Genomic DNA, 19,518 nt, shown 5'->3' on the forward strand with positions numbered 1-19,518 from the left:
TCTAGAATAAAACAAATTCTGGAGAAGGATGTTTATTTATTTATATTTCTCTTTGATTTGATGGAGAAGGAAAACAGGAATAATACAGATATAGAAGAGAATTTTAATTCTGAGTAGTAGTTTTGATTATGAATCCTAGATTTTAAATGAAATCAATATTGGCATTATCTAAGTCTAAACTCATGAATGTCACTAAACCTGTAGCTCTGGCACAACCTGAATTTGGGAAGAATGCTTAGAGTATTTTACTCCTCTCCCTTCTTTTTTAATAGTATCTTAAAAATCTAATAAATATTTATGTTGTACATTTTATAAAAATAGATGGTTATGTGAAGAGCATAAATTTCATCTCATTACATGGACGAACACTGTAAGGCTTAGAACAGTCCAAAGTGAGGACTGCCACAGGATTGAATAAATTTCACAGCCACAGGATTGAATACACTTCCATTAGTGGAAATGTTCAAAAATGACTATTAAAGTCCTTATTGAGTCTGTTACAATATTGCTTCTTTTTTTTTTATGTTTTGGTGTTTTGGCTGCAAGCCATGTGGTATCTTAACTCCCCAACCAGGGATCAAATCCGCACCCCCTGCACTGGAAGGCAAAGTCTTAACCACTGGACTGCCAGGGAAGTCCCATTAAGGGCACTTCTAACTTTGATCCTGTGATTTCATGGCTCTAGCTGAGAGATTTCCATATGAGCAATCATCTTTATTCATGCAGAGTCTTCAACAGAGGTAAATACTCCACTTTATTCTAGCAATGAGCTACATAACCGTCTATGTCCTTCCCAAGAACACCACCAGGGATTCTCGGCATTGCCCAGCATTTCACAAAGTTTGGCTCTGGAAGCATCTGTGTCACAGTTGCGGGAATGATTACTAAACTTTTAGATTCCTAGGCCCCACCTCAGACCTACAAAAGAAGAATCTTTATGGGTGAATCCCAGACATCTACATGTTTAACAAGCTTTCCAAGTGACTGATGTAACACTGTAATTTGTGAACCATTGCTCTAATCTTTGACATTCCTGCTGTAAAGGGAGACCAGTGAAGACTATTTGCAGTTATGATGGCAGTTGTAGAGTCATCCGTTCCTTAAGGAGTGAGTTAAGCTTGCAAATATCTCAAACATTATTTAAGCATTCAACCACCTTTGGAGAGTAAACTTACAGCATATAAAATGTTCCATGGTCTTTTCCTTACAAAAGACAATTTTCTACTTTCATGGACATTACAATTACTAACAGTAATCTTTCTCAAAATTCTTTTTCTCACCAAAGAACATTGAGTGAATAAGGCCTCAGTTATCAGCAGTGTCTGGCCAAGATTTGAATCTATAAATATTTTAGCCTTTTTCATTTCTATTTGATATCAGAAAAGAACACAGTATTCAGATCATATTTGCAACCTAAACCACAGAACACGAGTTAAGAAATCCAAGGAAATCACCTCACTTATCTCCATTTTACTGTAAAAATAATTAGCTATTTGGTTGTATTACCAAACCATAACTGCTTTATCATCTGTCCTATAGTTTATAATGGCATTAGCAAAATTGAAGATCCTAGACTCTCACCTACTATTTTTTCCATTACAGTTTTTTTAACTATATGGCAAAGATTTAGCTATTAGTAGTAAAAATATGGCTAAACTGGGCTAATTGAGAGAAAGCTAGTCCAAATTAATTTAAAAATTGATCATTAAGGCTTTTATAAAATATTATTTTCAATAATATATAAGATATCAAATTTAAAATATGAAATGCTAATAGTGAGCATAAATAATCTTTTTAGGCACATGAAAGTAAAGAAAAATAATTAATATTACTTAAGTTTTTGCAGATTTATTCTATAAATAGACCAGGTCCAAATCCTGTCTAAATTATCACAAATTCCAAATAAAAGGTTTTGAATTTGTACTATGTATCTGTCTTTTGGATATTAATCATCAAATTATTGTGTAGATTAGTTACCTTTCATGCCTACCTCAACTTATCATCTAAGGATATTTTTTATTAGACTAAGAGTTAAAATACTCTTTAGACAGAAAATGTATTTTTATTCTTTAAGTAATTACTATAATACCCCTTAGGTACAAATTAAACATAAAGAAAATGTTAACATTTAAAGGTTACAAAATTTTCCCACAGGAAATATTTGAAAAGATCACTTCAATTTATAAGAATACATTTTGCCAAAGTTAGAAACATAATTTACAAATTCTAAATTTTAATTGGCTGCTGAAACCTAAGTTTCACTTATTCTAGAAAAGGAGTAGTTTTGGTTTGGGAGGCTAAACAAGATCATAAAAGAAAATAATTATTCATAGCAAATACTCTATTAGAACCCCATTTTAGGGGACCAGCAAAGTAAAATATTCTGAAAAGAATATATGTTTTGTTAGAAGTGTGTTAAAATATGTCCTAAGTAAATAACTAGTGTTTCTTTGGTTATATAACTTGATTTAACCACTCAGATAATGACAGAACTAAAATGGGGCAGAGAGTAAGGTAGTGTAGTATGATATTGGTAGACAAAATCATACAAATCTTGGAGGCAGAAAGCCCTTGTTTGGGCATGGACATATATACACTACCAAATGTAAAATAGATAGCTAGTGGGAAGCAGCCGCATAGAACAGGGAGATCAGCTGGGTGCTTTGTGACCACCTAGAGGGGTGGGATAGGGAGGGTGGGAGGGAGATGCAAGAGGGAGGAGATATGGGGACATATGTATATGTGTAACTGATTCACTTTGTTATAAAGCTGAAACTAACACACCACTGTATAGCAATTATACTCCAATAAAGATGTTAAAAAAAAAAAAGAAAGCCCTTGTTTGTAATCCTACTCTGTCACATGACAGCTGTATCACTTTGGACAATTTACATCATCTCTCTAAGTCTAGGTTTCCCCCTTTGTAAATAGGGATAAACAGTATCTACTTTCTAGAGTTTTTATGGAGACTAAATGAAATAACAACCTCAATGCACTTAGGACCAGATACTGTATATGAAGCCTTCAATATATATTAACCATTATACACACACACACACACACACACACACACACACACACAAATATATATGCCTGTGCGTGAAAACTCCAGAAAAAAATATAAAGGTATACACAATAAATTGTTACTAAGTTCTGAGAAATAAAAAATGGATTCTAAATAAATCCATGTAATAGAATATTATAGACATTACATGGTCATTAAAAATCATATTTTTAAAAAATAATAAGTAACATAGGGAAATGGTAATGTTATAATGTTAAGTTAAAAAGCAATACATAAAGCCATAGATTCTGTGAAAAAAATGTATGCATAAGAAAAAATATTGGAAGGAAATGCCTCAAAATGTCCAGTGGTACTCTCTCTTTGGGGCATTACAGACAGTATTACACATGGTTGGATTTCCATCATCGTGGTCACTGTCCTTCTGACATACTCCTGTTCATTCAAGTCCTTTAAAAAGTATTGATTTTTGATGCCCCTAATTGACCATAATATTCCACATGTGTTTTAATACAGTAGCCACCAACACATAGATTGAAGCCATGAGAATGCATGACGTTGGTAAAAGTGAGTATGAATAAAGAAGCAAGACTATGATCCACAAACAGAAAAAGGACAAGAACCTCAAAAATATGCATTAGGGATGTAAAAAGCAAGAGGCGCACACAAATAAAAGCTGAAAAGAAATGATTAAAAATGTAAAATAAAAACCAAACTAGAGCTGATGAAGAAGCCCTGTATGGAGTTTTTAAAGAAGGAAGGGGGTTGACGGTGCTAGATATCTAGTAAGGTAAGACATGCAACGAATTCAAGGCAAGGATAAAGGACACAGCACACACTGCTGATAGGAATATGATATAATTCTCCATTTTTTCCTATCAACCTGGAATAACTGATCTCCCCTTTCTTTACGGCCCCATTTTATAAAACCTATAACATTTAATTGCATTTTATACTCTTCATGTATAACTCTCCATTTGGTGTACAAGGTTTCTGAGGATAGGGACCCAGTCTGACTAGTCTCTATTCTCATTAGTCTCTAGCTTCCATCACAGGACCTGACTCATGGTAGGTACTTAAAAGATGTTTGTTAAATGAATGCATAAGGACCAGACTTCCTGTTCCAATACATGTTATTCTAGCTAAAATTGACAAAATTCACCCCAAATTTGAATGTCATAATGCAAAGAAATTAAGCCAGAAGAAATTATTTCCTTTATGAAATTCTGATAATGTCTGTGTAATCAGATATAAAAGTGGGTACATATGCTATGCATATCATGCATATCCACAAATATTTATGCTGTCCAGACGTTCCTTCTATTTTGTTATTTTAATTCTCTCAGGGTATTTTCCTTTTTTCAAGTCTCTATTTATCACTTCATCATTCTTTGAATATAAATTTTAAAAAGCTATCCAAAGCTGCCTAGTCAGTTTAAGACAGTCACACCCTCAGCAGTTCAGCTGGACATATGACTAAAACCATGTCTAACAAGTTGATTGAAATTGATGAAAGTGGAAAAAGTATAAATTCAGTTGGTATTTGAAGAAGTGGGAAAGTAAAACATGAGTAGGCTTTAAAGTATATTTTTAATGTCTTCATATTTCCTAAACTGTAATTTTAATGAATCATCAGAAATTATTGTGTCTGTATGTACTATTCAGGGAATCTCAGGAAAAGTACAGTCATCACTGGGCGGTCGGGAAAACAGGTATAAGATTTTATGATACCTCTTCCGTGAGAGCCAACGTACCCCCAGTGTCAGCATTATGTGGTGTGATTCTTCCAGGACTGAACACCACCTGAAGAGTGAAACAAGCAGCTCCTTCAAAAAACTTGACAAGTTTCTTCAAATATGCCAAAATTGCACCATTATTCTTTTGTTTGCTCCTGAAAATACTGAAATGAAGACAATTTCTCTTATTATGAATTACTACCCTTTATGTGCTATATCAGTGGTACTCAACCAGGGCAATTTTGCCCCCCAGAGGACATTGGCAATATCTGGCGACATTTTTGATTATCACAACTCAGGGTGGTGAGGAGGGCTGCCACCAGCATCTAGATGATAAGGGCCAGGGATGTTGCTAAACATCCTGTAACGCACAGGATGCCCCCACCCCAACAAAGAATTATCCAGTCCCAAATGTCAATAGTGCTAAGGTTAAAACACCCTGTGCTCAAAGATAGAATGTGTACAACATTCTGAGAACCCTATCCATCTTTTGAGGCTCGACTAAGCTACCAGCCCTGTCATGAGGCTTTCTCAGATCAATTCACAATGACACCTTCACAGCTTAGACTTTCCATAATTTAGGTTTCATTTGATGATGACCCATCTCAAAGAGTTTTCTGAGGGATCAAATGTTCAGTATTCACTGCTGTTACATCTTACTCGCCTTTTCGTAATTTGCCTGTGTTCTATGACAATAGTACTAGATAGTTTTATAAATCAAGAGACTCACTATTATGTTACTTTCTCTTTCCAAATTGTCTGTTTTGTTTGCTTGTTTTACTTTTCCAGGATCTTTACAGTAATACTGGTTTCAGAGATAATAAGTTTTGAAGTGGGAAAGAGTAACTAATTATCCCATTGTTTTTCCAGCTAAAATGTTTGGGTGATATTTCTAGTAACCCATATTGTTAATGTCTATTGTTTGGTGATTCAAATAAGAATAAAAACAAACAAAAAGGCTATGCTTTTTGGCCTCTGATCAATCATGTAATTCTCCTCCAATTTAAAGTTTGAAGATTTGGTTTGTTATTTCAAATACCAGGAATTCACACCCCCATGGGCCAGTAGTGGTAGAAATGGGAGACATGAAAAAAAAAGTTCTGAATTAAAGTCAACAGTTAAATAGAATTCATTAGCAATACTCTTATGAAATATGTGATTTTCTTGAAAAAGAAAGGTATTTTAATAAGTCACTGCCATCTTTTTTCCCCCTGATTCTTGAAAGTCCTTTAATGTGTTGGTCATGTACAACCATAGAACCTCTAAGTGCACATGGAAGTTTGTCAAGGATATAAATCGTTATGCAAGGTGATAGTAAGACTTACAATAATTATTCTCAACTGACTTACCCATTTTTTTTTTAAGCTAGCTAGATAGCCAGGTTACTTGGTTGTACATTTCTAAGAAAGGAAAGGCCAGGATGAAAAGATCTCAATTTTGCCTAAGAATGAAGGGGATGGTGGTAGAGTCATTAGCAGAGGCCAGCTAGAAGATTTCAGTTTTCACACTGAACTGAAACCTGCTTTCCTGTTACTGCCATGCTGCTCTCCTTCTGAAGCAACCCAAACCAGGTCCAATCAGTCTTCCACAGAAAATTCCTTCAGATACTTAAAGACAGCTGCCCTATTCTTCCCTTCTTCTCTTTGAACTCATTTTGATACATGAAATGTCTATTCTAACAAAAGACAGAACAAATTCAGAGAGCCAGTGCTCTGTGGTGCTGACACCTGAGTGTTACCCAAGAGTGAGCAGTCTGTCTTTCAAGATTTAAGTGCAATTTGACTTGAACTACAATCCCCATATGTTGGAGGGTGCCACCTACAGCTGTCTTCGGGGATTCTTAGATGGGGAGGGGAATTGAAGATTCACTTTTCTCCTGGTTACCCCTGGCTCTGAGCTTATGTTTTCAGTGAGTATTCAGTCTTACTTGATTATCACCTTCTGTGAATGTTCTTTCTCTTCTGTCTTTAGCACTAATTCTAAAATTAAATAGTAGACATCCTTGTTCTTAAAAGTCCTTTCACCCTCCTGTTTAATCCTCTGCCCTTTTAAATGCCCTCCCATAGATTTCACCCATTCTTTTAGCTCCAGCATCAACACATGACATTCGTAGCCTTGAACTCTAGCCTGTCTCGTTACCTCCTACAAGACAGGGTCCGGTTTCAGCACATTTGCATTATCAACGGTACCACTACCACATTCGTCAACTTGGCTCAAAACCACTTTAGTGCATTCAGGTGTTCCTTTCTTTGCCATCAAGTACTGCCCATTCTTACTTTAAATTATAACTTACATATAACCTGACTCCTTCATTTGCAAATGCTGGTTGTCTTTCACCACATATGTGGCTTCTGCTTTCAGTCTGTGTCTGATGGAAGCCCTCACACCACTGCCGGATTCAGCTTTCAAAGACAGGGCATCCATAGTCCACCTCTGTTCCAAACCTCTGACCAGATCCTGCTGGTTTAAGTCCCACCTCTTTCAGGACAGTATCATATCAGCTTGCTTCTCCAACAAGCCAACTCAACATTTCCCAATACCAAACCACTATTTTCTTATTAGTCCTCCTCCAAGGAAACACATATTTCTGCTTCCACACTTGGTTCATAATTTCCCCCAGTGTTAGCTTGCTAGCACTACCACAACAAAGGACCACGAAATGGGTGACTTAAACAACAGAAATGTATTTTCTCATAATTCTGGAGGCTAGAATTTCCTCTTCTTATAAGGATAGCAGTCATATTGAAGTAGGCCCCACCCTAATGACCTTATTTTAACATTATCTCATTAAAATCCCTATCTCCAAATGTAGTCACATTCTGAGGTTTTGGGGGTTAGGAGTTTAACATATGAATTTGAGGGGGATACAATTCAGTCCATAACACCCACCTAAGTTTTCTTCTTCCTCCTTCTCCTTTCCAAATCCCAAACAATATTTAAGGCCACATTAAAATCCCACCTCCAGTTCTTTACCACTTAATCATTCTAGCTCAACTTTCTTTTCCCTCTAAGTTCCAACCTCATTCACTCTGGTACTTGTATAGCTTCACCTTCATGGGTGCAGGTCTTCTATCTCCAGAAAGTTTAAGCTCGTTTAAGTTCTCTTAAGTTCTTGGTAAGTGCTGACTGAATTTGGATTCGGAACTCAAAAAGACTGTTTCCTCAATTTGAATTGTCTTTTTGTTAAGGTTTTTTCAGGTCTTATTTACTGCGATATTGCTTTCATTAGTAACAGGTGGGTTCCTAAGTAGGAAGGAGCCACTACTCTGTTACCGACTAAAAGGTACTGGTTCAAGACTTTGTGAAGAAGGGAAATTTCTCTTCCACATAAGCACACGTGAGACCTCTCCCCTAATTTACACTTAAACTTCTTTTCGTTAATATTTTTGCTCTCCTCTTAAATAGCTTCTTCAAACGTATTTTTTCCAGGATCATTATGACCAACGACCATAAAATACAGTGTAAGCATCTCACTCAAATGCTTTCTTGTGTGCTGATACTCAGTTGAGGTCTTTTAACTTGAAAAGGTCAGCATTTACCTCATGAATATAATCCAAATTAACATTTACAGTGCACTTATATGTACTGTATATGTGTATTAAAATTGGTCATTTCATCCTTAACAAACCTATGAATGCATACTATAATTCCCCCTATGTTGTATTTGAGGAAATTAAGGCATAAACATGTTAAATAACTTGCCCAAAATATCATGGTAGATTAAGACAAAGAAGTCTGACATTAGTGCCAAATGGCTTAACTACTATGTATGGTTCCATGCACAGACAGGAAAGGCATCATTCATTCTTCCACCCTGCCCCCCACCCCTTAAACCCTAATTTAAAATTCATAATTACAAATAATTTTCTAATGCAAATCACATATTCTTTGGATAAGGATTTTCAATTATAGAAGAATAACTGTTCTTTCTAATATGCTCACCTTGTGTTTCAATCAGTTGAGCAGTGTGTATGAAAAAAAACTTGACCTGATTTTCATGTTCGTGGGCTCTGTGGTTTGCTCTGCAATCAGCTCTTCCTTGTTAAACCAGACACCAGGTTTGTACGTATGTGATTATGCTGCCCCCAAGTGACAGATATTGTGAACTGCAAGTAGGGTGGACTGCTAGCTGAGACTATGAAGCTCAACGCAGAGGAGCTGAGAGTAGCTACCCCACAACTGTTCACTGACCACTTTCAAACCCACTTTTACCTGTGACCTCAAAAAGCCAATGCAGTTTTCACATGTCGTTAACTTGTTTCACAGGAGAAGCAAAGTGGGAGACTATTCAATCAGTGCAGGTATTTACAGTACTGTGCATTTACAGGTTTCATACGCATTTTCAATTCAGTAGTAGGAAACGTCAGAAATGCTCTCTCACAATCCTGCAGCCTGTGGAACAAAAACCACATTCACAGAAAGATAGACAAGATGAAAAGGCACAGGGTTATGTACCAGATGAAGAAACAAGATAAAACCCCAGAAAAACAACTAAATGAAGTGGAGGTAGGCAACCTTCCAGAAAAAAAGAATTCAGAATAATGATAGTGAAGATGATCCAGGACCTCGGAAAAAGAATGGAGGCAAAGATCGAGAAGATGCAAGAAATGTTTAACAAAGACCAGAAGAATTAAAGAACAAACAAACAGAGATGAACAATACAATAACTGAAATGAAAACTACACTAGAAGGAATCAATAGCAGAAAAACTGAGGCAGAAGAATGGATAAGTGACCTGCAAGACAGAATGGTGGAATGCACTGCTGAGGAACAGAATTTTAAAAAAAGAACGAGGGTCTCTGTACGCCGTGCGCTGGCAAGACGGCACCTTCTTCTGGTGCTCGGCGTGAGCTATGGCTGAGGCGATGGATTTGGGCAAAGACCCCAATGGGCCAACCCATTTCTCGACTCTGTTCGTGAGGGAGGATGGCAGCTCCATGTCCTTCTACGTGCGTCCCAGCCCGGCGAAGCGCAGGCTCTCGACGCTCATCCTGCACGGAGGCGGCACCTTGTGTCGCGTGCAGGAGCCCGGGGCCGTGCTGCTGGCTCAGCCCGGGGAGGCGGCGGCCAAGGCCTCGGGCGACTTCATTTCCACGCAGTACATCCTGGACTGCGTGGAGCGCAACGAGAGGCTCGCGCTGGAGGCCTATCGGTTGGGCCCGGCTCCAGGGGCTGACCAGGCCCCAGAGACGAAGCCTGGGGCTCAGGCTGGGGGCACCGCCACCACGGAGCCCGAGCTGCAGCCGCAGGCGGGGCGGATCGTCTTCACGGACGTGGCCATCTTGACCTATGTGAAGGAACATGCCTGCTCGCCCAGCTCCGTCACCGGCAACGCCTTGTGGAAAGCGATAGAGAAGAGCTCGCTCACCCAGCACTCGTGGCAGTCCATGAAGGACCGCTATCTCAAGCGCCTGCGGGTCCAGGAGCATAAGTACCTGTTGGGGGAGGCCCCAGTGAGCCCCTCCTCCCAGAAACTCAAGCGGAAAACTGAGCAAGACGCCGAGGATGCTGATAGCGGGGAACCACAGAATAAGAGAACTCCAGACTTGCCTGAAGAAGAATTTGAAAAGGAAGAGATCAAGGAGAATGAAGAAGCAGTCAAAAAGCTGCTTGTAGAAGCCACCCGGGAGTTTGAGGAGATTGTGGTGGATGAGAGCCCTGATTTTGAAATACATATAACAATGTGTGATGATGATCCACCCACACCTGAGGAAGACTCAGAAACACAGCCTGATGAGGAAGCAGAAGAAGAAGAAAAAGTTTCCGCACCAGAGGTGGGAGCTGCCATTAAGATCATCCGGCAGTTAGTTTAACTTGGATCTGTCGACAGTTACACAGGCCTTCCTAAAAAATAGTGGTGAGCTGGAGGCTACTTCCTCCTTTTTAGAGTCTGGTCAGAGAGCTGATGGGTATCCCATTTGGTCCCGACAGGATGACTTAGATTTGCAAAAAGATGATGAGGGTACCCGAGATGCACTGGTCAAAAAATTTGGTGCTCAGAATGCAGCTTGGATGATTGAATTCCGAAAGAAATAATTGGCAAGATAATGAAAAAAAAAAGCTTTGGCAGATAAGGCATTAAAAAATTTTTTTGTGACTATTGAACTTCAGAGATTTTTACATTGGAACTGACACTCATCTTTTGACCAAATGCTATTGTTGCTCTGTGAGTCCTAGATTTTGTAGCCAAGCAAAGTTGGAGGATGAAAATAAAAGAAATTGGATACATTTAGAGCTGTTCCTGGCAGTATCAATGTGTTTGTAAAAGGAAAATCAAAAACAGAGAGGTTGGTTTACATAGTAATAACCGCTTTCTGGAATGGAATCCCTGCTATATTGGTGAGAGGAGCTAGTGACAAAGTCAAAGGCGGAAAATTAGATGGGTCTTTTCAGAAAGCATAAATAAAGAGCCTCCTATCCTTTGGCAGAAGCTTCTCTAGATTATGATAGATTCCAAATCAAGAATCTAGGAATGTGGAAAGATTTAATTACAAGGCCTTTGAACATGGACTGTCCCAAACCCTTGCATCCCCCAGTGAACTCTGATGTCTGGGCTGCTTTGAAAACCCCATATTCCTTTTGCCAACTTATATTTGGGGAGCCTGTTTGTTGGCTGTTCTTTTCTTCAAGTCTGTGTCAGTTAAGTCTCTAGCATGTGTTTCTTTATCTACCATCCAGTTTTGTTTAAAACACAAAAATTTAGAGAGTCTTGGGAAAAGTCTTACTTGGTTACTAGTAATGTGTTTCTATTTATTGAGGATAGTTTTGTGCTAAGAATAGGTTAGATTTAAAAATTAGAGGATTAATTCCTCTTTGTTGTGTTGATTTCATTATTAAAAATAAATAGAACTTTGTAAAAAAAAAAAAAGAACAGAAAGAAATGAAGACGACCTAAGGGACCTCTGGGACAAAATTAAACACAACAACATTTGCATTATAGGGGTACCAGAAGGAGAAGAGAGAGAGAAAGGACCAGAGAAAATATTTGAAGAGATTATAGTTGAAAACTTCCCTAACATGGGAAAAGAAATAGCCACCCAAGTCCAGGAAGCAGAGAGAGTCCCATACAGGATAAACCCAAGGAGATACACGACGAGACACATAGTAATCAAATTGGCAAAAATTAAAGACAAAGAAAAGTTATTGAAAGCAGCAAAGGAAAAACGACAAATAACATACAAGGGAACTCCCATAAGGTTAACAGCTGATTTCTCAGAAGAAATTCTACAAGCCAGAAGGGAGTGGCATGATATACTTAAATGGATGAAAGGGAAAAAACCACAACCAAGATTACTCTACCCGGCAAGGATCTCATTCAGATTCGATGGGGAAATCAAAAACTTTACAGACAAACAAAAGCTAAGACAATTCAGCACCACCAAACCAGCTCTACAGCGAATGCTAAAGGAACTTCTCAAAGTGGGAAACACAAGAGAAGAAGAGGACCTACAAAAACAAACCCAAAACAATTAAGAAAATGGTCATAGGAACATACATATCGATAATTACCTTAAACGTGAATGGATTAAATGCTCCAAGCACAAGACACAGGCTTGCTGAATGGATACAAAAACAAGACCCATATATATGCTGTCTACAAGAGACCCACTTCAGACCTAGGGACACATACAGGCTGAAAGTGAGGGGATGGAAAAAGATATTCCATGCAAATGGAAATCAGAAGAAAGCAGGAGTAGCAATACTCATATCAGATAAAACAGACTTTAAAATAAGGAATGTTACAAGAGACAAGGAAGGACATTATATAATGGTCAAGGGATCAATCCAAGAAGAAGGTATAACAATTACAAATATATATGCACCCAACATAGGAGCACCTCAATACATAAGGCAACTGCTAACAGCTATAAAATAGGAAATCGACAGTAACACAATAATAGTGGGGGAATTCAACACCTCACTTACATCAATGGACAGATTATCCAAAATGAAAAGAAATAAAGAAACAAAAGCTTTAAATGACACAATAGACCAGATAGATTTAATTGATATTTATAGGACATTCCATCCAAAAACAGCAGATTACACTTTCTTCTCAAGTGCGCACGGATAATTCTCCAGGATAGATCACATCTTGGGTCACAAAACAAGCCTCAGTAAATTTAAGAAAATTGAAATCATACCAGCATCTTTTCTGACCACAACACTATGAGACTAGAAATCAATTACAGGGAAAAAAATGTAAAAAACACAAACACATGGAGGCTAAACAATACGTTACTAAATAACCAAGAGATCACTGAAGAAATGAAAGAGGAAATCAAAAAATACCTACAGACAAATGACAATGAAAACACGACGATCCAAAACCTATGGGATGCAGCAAAAGCAGTTCTAAGAGGGAAGTTTATAGCTATACAAGCCCACCTCAAGAAACAAGAAACATCTCAAATAAATAATCTAACCTTACACCTAAAGGAACTAGAGAAAGAAGAACAAACAAAACCCAAAGTTAGCAGAAGGAAAGAAATCATAAAGATCAGAACAGAAATAAAGGAAATAGAAACAAAGAAACAATAGTAAAGATTAATAAAACTAAAAGCTGGTTCTTTGAGAAGATAAACAAAATTGAAAAACCATTAGCCAGACTCATCAAGTAAAAGAGGGAGAAGACTCAAATCAATAAAATTAGAAATGAAAAAGGAGAAGTTACAACAGACACCACAGAAATACAAAGCATCGTAAGAGACTACTACAAGCAACACTATGCCAATAAAAGGGACAACCTGGAAGAAAAGGACAACTTCTTAGAAAGGTATAACCTTCCAAGACTGAACCAGTAACAAATAGAAAATATGAACAGACCAATCATAAGTAATGAAATTGAAACTGTGATTAAAAATCTTCCAAGAAACAGAAGTCCAGGACCAGATGGCTTCACAGGTGAATTCTATCAAACATTTAGAGAAGAGCTAACACCCATCCTTCTCAAACTCTTCCAAAAAATTGCAGAGGAAGGAACACTCCCAAACTCATTCTATGAGACCACCATCACCCTGATACCAAAACCAGAAAAAGATACTACAAAAAAAGAAAATTATAAACAAATATCACTGATGAATATAGATGCAAAAATCCTCAACAAAATACTAGCAAACAGAATCCAACAACACATTAAAAGTTTCATACACCATGATCAAGTGGGATTTATCCTAGGGATGCAAGGATTCTTCAATATATGCAAATCAATCAATATGATACACCATATTAACAAAATGAAGAAGAAAAACCATATGATCATCTCAATAGGTGCAGAAAAAAGTTTTGATAAAATTCAACACCAATTTATGATAAAAACTCTCCAGAAAGTGGGCATAGAGGGAACCTACTTCAACGTAATAAAGGCCATATATGACAAACCCACAGCAAACATCATTCTCAATGGTGAAAAACTGAAAGCATTTCCTCTAAGATCAGGAACAAGACAAGGATATCCACTCTTACCACTATTATTCAACATAGTTTTGGAAGTCCTAGCCATGGCAATCAGAGAAGAAAAAGAAATAAAAGGAATACAAATTGGAAAAGAAGAGGTAAAACTGTCACTGTTTGCAGATGACATGATACTATACATTGAGAACCCTAAAGATGCCACCAGGAAACTACTAGACCTAATCAATGAATTTGGTAAAGTTGCAGGATACAAAATTAATGCACAGAAATCTCTGGCATTCCTATACACTAATGATGAAAAATCTGAAAGAGAAATTAAGGAAACACTCCCATTTACCATTGCAACAAAAAGAATAAAATACCTAGGAATAAACCTACCTAGGGAGACAAAAACCTGTATGCAGAAAACTATAAGACACTGATGAAAGAAATTAAAGATGATACCAACAGATGGAGAGTTATACCATGTTCTTGGATTGGAAGAATCAATATTGTGAAAATGACAATACTACCCAAAGCAATCTACAGATTCAATGCAGTCCCTATCAAATTACCAATGGCATTTTTTACAGACCTAGAACAAAAAATCTTAAAATTTGTATGGAGACACAGAAGACCCCGAATAGCCAAAGCAGTCTTGGGGGAAAGAAACGGAGCTGGAAGAATCAGACTCCCTGACTTCAGACATACTACAAAGTTACAGTAATCAAGACAATATGGTACTGGCACAAAACCAGAAACATAGATCAATGGAACAAGATAGAAAGCCCAGAGATAAACCCACGCACCTATGGTCAACTAATCTATGACAAAGGAGGCAAGGATATCCAATGGAGAAAAGACAGCATCTTCAATAAGTGGTGCTGGGAAAACTGGACAGCTACATGTAAAAAAATGAAATTAGAACACTCCCAACACCATACACAAAAATAAACTCAAAATGGATTAGAGGCCTCAATGTAAGACTGGACACTATAAAACTCTTAGAGGAAAACATAGGAAGAACACTCTTTGACATAAATCACAGCAAGATCTTTTTTGATCCACCTCCTAGAGTAATGGAAATAAAAACAAAAATAAACGAATGGGACCTAATGAAACTTCAAAGCTTTTGCACAGCAAATGAATCCATACACAAGACGAAAAGACAACCCTCAGAATGGGAGAAAATATTTGCAAATGAATCAACAGACAAAGGATTAATCTCCAAAATACATAAACAGCTCATGCAGCTCAATATTAAAAAAACAAACAACCCAATCCAAAAGTGGGCAGAAGACCTATATAGACACTTCTGCAAAGAAGACACACAGATGGCCAAGAAGCACATGAAAAGCTGCTCAACATCACTAATTATTAGAGAAATGCACATCAAAACTACAATGAGTTATCACCTCACACCAGTTAGAATGGGCATCATCAGAAAATCTACAAACAACAAATGCTGGAGACGGTGTGGAGAAAAGGGTACCCTCTTGCACTGTTGGTGGGAATGTAAATTGATACAGCCACTATGGAGAACAGTATGGAGGTTCCTTAAAAATCTAAAAATAGAATTACCATATGATCCAGCAATCCCACTACTGGGCATATACCCAGAGAAAACCGTAATTCAAAAAGACACATTCACCCCAATGTTCATTGCAGCACTATTTACAATAGCCAGGTCATGGAAGCAACCTAAATGCCTATCGACAGACGAATGGATAAAGAAGATGTGGTACATATATACAATGGAATATTACTCAGTCATAAAAAGGAACGAAATTGGGTCATTAGTTGAGACGTGGATGAATCTAAAGACTGTCATACAGAGTGAAGTAAGCCAGAAAGAGAAAAACAAATATCGTATATTAACGCATATATATGGAACCTAGAAAAATGGTACAGATGAATCGGTTTGCAGGGCAGAAATTGAGACACAGATGTAGAGAACAAACGTATGGACACCAAGGGGGGAAAGCCGCAGCCAGGTTGGAGTGGTGGTGTGATGAATTGGGCGATTGGGATTGACACGTATACACAAATGCGTATAAAATTGATGACTAATAAGAACCTGCTGTATAAAAAAATAAATTAAATTAAATTTAAAAATTAAAAAAAAGAGAAATAAATGCTCTCCCTGTGAATGCAATATGTTAATAGAGACGTGGGTATATGAAATTGAAAATTATATTTTAAAAAACTGGTAAATTTTTGAAATTTCTCCAGGGGTGTATATAATTTACCTATTTGATTATACATCCTGAAAAGGCTTGCCATTTTTCAATCTTTTTAATATTAATCTTAGAAACATGGAATTTAAAACATTAAACTTAAATCCTCTATTTATAATTATGAGTATGGAAACAGCCTATGTTGATTAAATAAAACAGCAGAAAAAAAGAAAATAAAACAGCAGACACTCTGCCCTACAAACAAACCCAAGACAGATCTGAAATAATGTCCTCTTTACCCTTTGATAAACTGTCTATTGGCTTGCAAAGGCAGTGGCTAAATTCCCTCTTGGTAATAATTTCACATGATAGTCTCACTGAGTGTGGCGTTAAAAACCAGAAACAGAGCATCAAAATTCCACCTCAGATGATGTAGGGAGCTGCCTAGAAAATGTGAATCTGAGGCTAGCAAAAGGCCTCCAAATTGCCTCTCAAACTGGCCTGCACCCAAGCCTAGGATTCCTGCCACTAATACATTTTTTCCTACTTACATGATGTTTCTTGGAGTTTCTCTGGCAGTTGCATTTTGAAATATCACAACACAACATTATCTGGAGAAATAAGACACTATAAATCACAAATTCTTTAGAATAGATTAATCTATCAGAATACTTATTGTCAAAAGGGAAGCAGTAAATAATGAGGGAAGAGGTGAAGCTACAGGGAGTGTTGAATGGCCAGGAGGCTGGAGGAATGGTACATACAGCATACAGCACTGCTAGAATAACAGCCAGTGTGTGCTGTAGGAGTGGGAACAAGGCAAGATCAGCTAAGCAAAGAAGCCAAACATCAAAAAGGAAAGGGAGCAGAGGCTAAACACAAAACTCATACAACTTGCTAATTCTCTGTGGGACTGGCCTTGTTGACCAAAACTAAAATATGGAAATTATGCAATAAGGAGGGAAATTTCATCAGAGTTTACAAATTAAATTAAGCAAAAAGGGTAGAATGACCTAATTTGTTTTAAAGAATTTTAAAATTGACCACTTTACTACAAATAAATTCTCACAGAGATACTGAAATGCTAACTCCTCTGCTCAGTATTGAACAGGTTGTTCCACCTCTTCTCAGCCAGGATTAGGAAAGGCCCTTATTGTGCTGCTAAAGATTCTATTCACTTTATATCTTGAAATGTTTCAAAAAAACTAAATAAATGTAAAAAAAAGGGGTGGGGGAGGAAACATAACTAAAATAACGTACTGCCAAATAAGGAAAAGAGGTTGCTGACTCTTTTAAAATCTAAATAGAATCCTCCCAAACTGTAAAAAATGAGCACTAGAAAGTTAGCCACGTTAAGTGATAATGTAATTAAGTTTGTTTTGTTTTGTTTCTATACATCTGACAAAGCAATCGTTAGTTGGTCCTTTTCTGGTGATGTCCTCTTCCAGGTTACACACTGATTTGCCTCATAATAGTTCTTTCCAAGGAAATACTGATACAGTGATACTCATCACCCAGTGAAACTTACGTTTCTCTCAGTGATTATGATAGCTCTTTAACATACAAAGACAATATTCTGAGATCCCTTCTGCCTAACTCCTTCTCTTCCATGACTCGGAAAGACCTCAAGAAACAGTAGGAATACAAACTTAAACAAGGGGAAAATAGCATCAGATTCCTTGAATGACTCTAGCATCTGAACCAGAGCAAAGACAGCTGGCAGCACTGCTCCTTCCAATAAAGGGCAGTGCAGTGTCCTAAGCTGGGTGCTCTTTTATCTCTGCCCTTTTCCCCAGTTAAAAGACAATACACTTTAGGTAAAGGATCAATTTTTTATTTAAAGTCCCTAAAGATGATATTCAAAATATTTTCTTTAAAAAAGGAAAGGCAGAACAGATTCTGGATACAAACAGGTATTTGGCTATCTTATTGTTTCCTATACATTTTGCTCAACCTCAGTTCCATATTTCATTCTTATTAGTTTTCAATTTTCATAAAACGTAAATACCATGATTTAAATGACACCTAATTTGAAAATAAAGCCAAAATATGTGTTGCTGAATATTACAGCCGAAATCTACTAGTAACTTAGTTAAGCTTAACATAGTCATGCAGCTACAGAAAGAAAGAAAAAAGAAAGAAAGAAAGAAAGAAAGAGAAAGAAAGAAGGAAGGAAGAGAAAGAAGGAAAGAGAAAGAAAGAGAAAAGGAAAGAGAAAATCAAACAAGAATCAACAACCTTGACACTATCAATATGATGAATTAACACACAGACTTTTTCCTAAGGTGTTGATCATATTTTAATAGCACATTTACCATATCAAAAGATATGTCAAGAATTTTGAAGGTGGAAAACAAGAATATATATAGTCTATTCATTTGACATCATACAAGGAAGAATATTAAATATCAGATGTAGAAATATTACTAGAAAAAGTAGAGACATGTAATAGGAATAAAAAAGCCCATCTGGAGCCAAGTTAATGTCAAAGCCCTGGTTCCAACTCTTATTGGTTCTGGGATCTTGAGCAAATTACTCAACCTCTCTCAGTCTGTTTCTTCACCTATTAAATGTAATAACTCTGCCTCCACTTGAGTTATTGTGAAGATCAAGGTGAAACCATGTCAGTGAAAGTGTTTTGTAAATTATTAAAATTTATTCAATGTAATAATAAGGTAATATCTTTGTATGGTGACACATGGTAACTACACTTATCACGGTGATCATTTTGAAATGTATAGAAATATCAACTCACTATGTTGGTAACAGGAACCAACTAGTGTCATAGGTTAATTATACTTCAAAAACAAGTAAACAAACTCATAAAAAAAAGAGATCAGATTTGTGGTTACAGGTGGGGTGTGTGAAGTGGATTGGATGAAGGTGATCAAAAGATATAGACTTCCAGTTATAAGATAAGTACTAGGAATGTAATGTGCAACATGATTAATATAACTAACATTACTGAATGTTCTATATGAAAGTTGTTAAAAGAGTAAATCCTAAGTGTTCTCATCACAAGGAAAAAATATTTCCTTCTTTTTCCTTCATTTTTATTTATCTGAGATGATGGATGTTCACCAAACTTACTGTGATGATCACTTCATGATATATGTAGGTCAAATCATTATGCTGCACACCTTAAACTTATACAGTGCTGTCATGTCAACGATATCTCAAAACTGGAAGA

At 37.0% G+C, this 19,518-nt stretch overlaps 1 protein-coding gene and 1 pseudogene across 2 annotated transcripts in view; one reads left to right on the forward strand and one right to left on the reverse strand.

Moving 5' to 3' along the window:
• The window catches only part of ODR4 (odr-4 GPCR localization factor homolog), a 144,835-nt gene that overhangs the window by 22,753 nt on the left and 102,564 nt on the right, over nucleotides 1-19,518 (reverse strand). Inside the window, exon 17 of one of the 2 annotated variants that reach the window (XR_016392870.1) lies at nucleotides 1-19,510. This exon is cut by the window's left edge and continues 22,753 nt beyond it. The gene's annotated coding sequence lies outside the window, so the exon portion shown is untranslated. The remainder of the gene's footprint in view (nucleotides 19,511-19,518) is intronic. The other variant, XR_016392871.1, reaches the window with a different exon arrangement.
• Nucleotides 8,745-15,818, forward strand: LOC149750499 (telomeric repeat-binding factor 2-interacting protein 1 pseudogene; annotated as a pseudogene).

This window comes from Delphinapterus leucas, chromosome 1 (assembly GCF_059928025.1).
Source record: "Delphinapterus leucas isolate spDelLeu-1000000601 "Yukka" chromosome 1, BTC_Dleu_Yukka2, whole genome shotgun sequence".
In the NCBI taxonomy this organism is placed as follows: domain Eukaryota; kingdom Metazoa; phylum Chordata; class Mammalia; order Artiodactyla; family Monodontidae; genus Delphinapterus; species Delphinapterus leucas.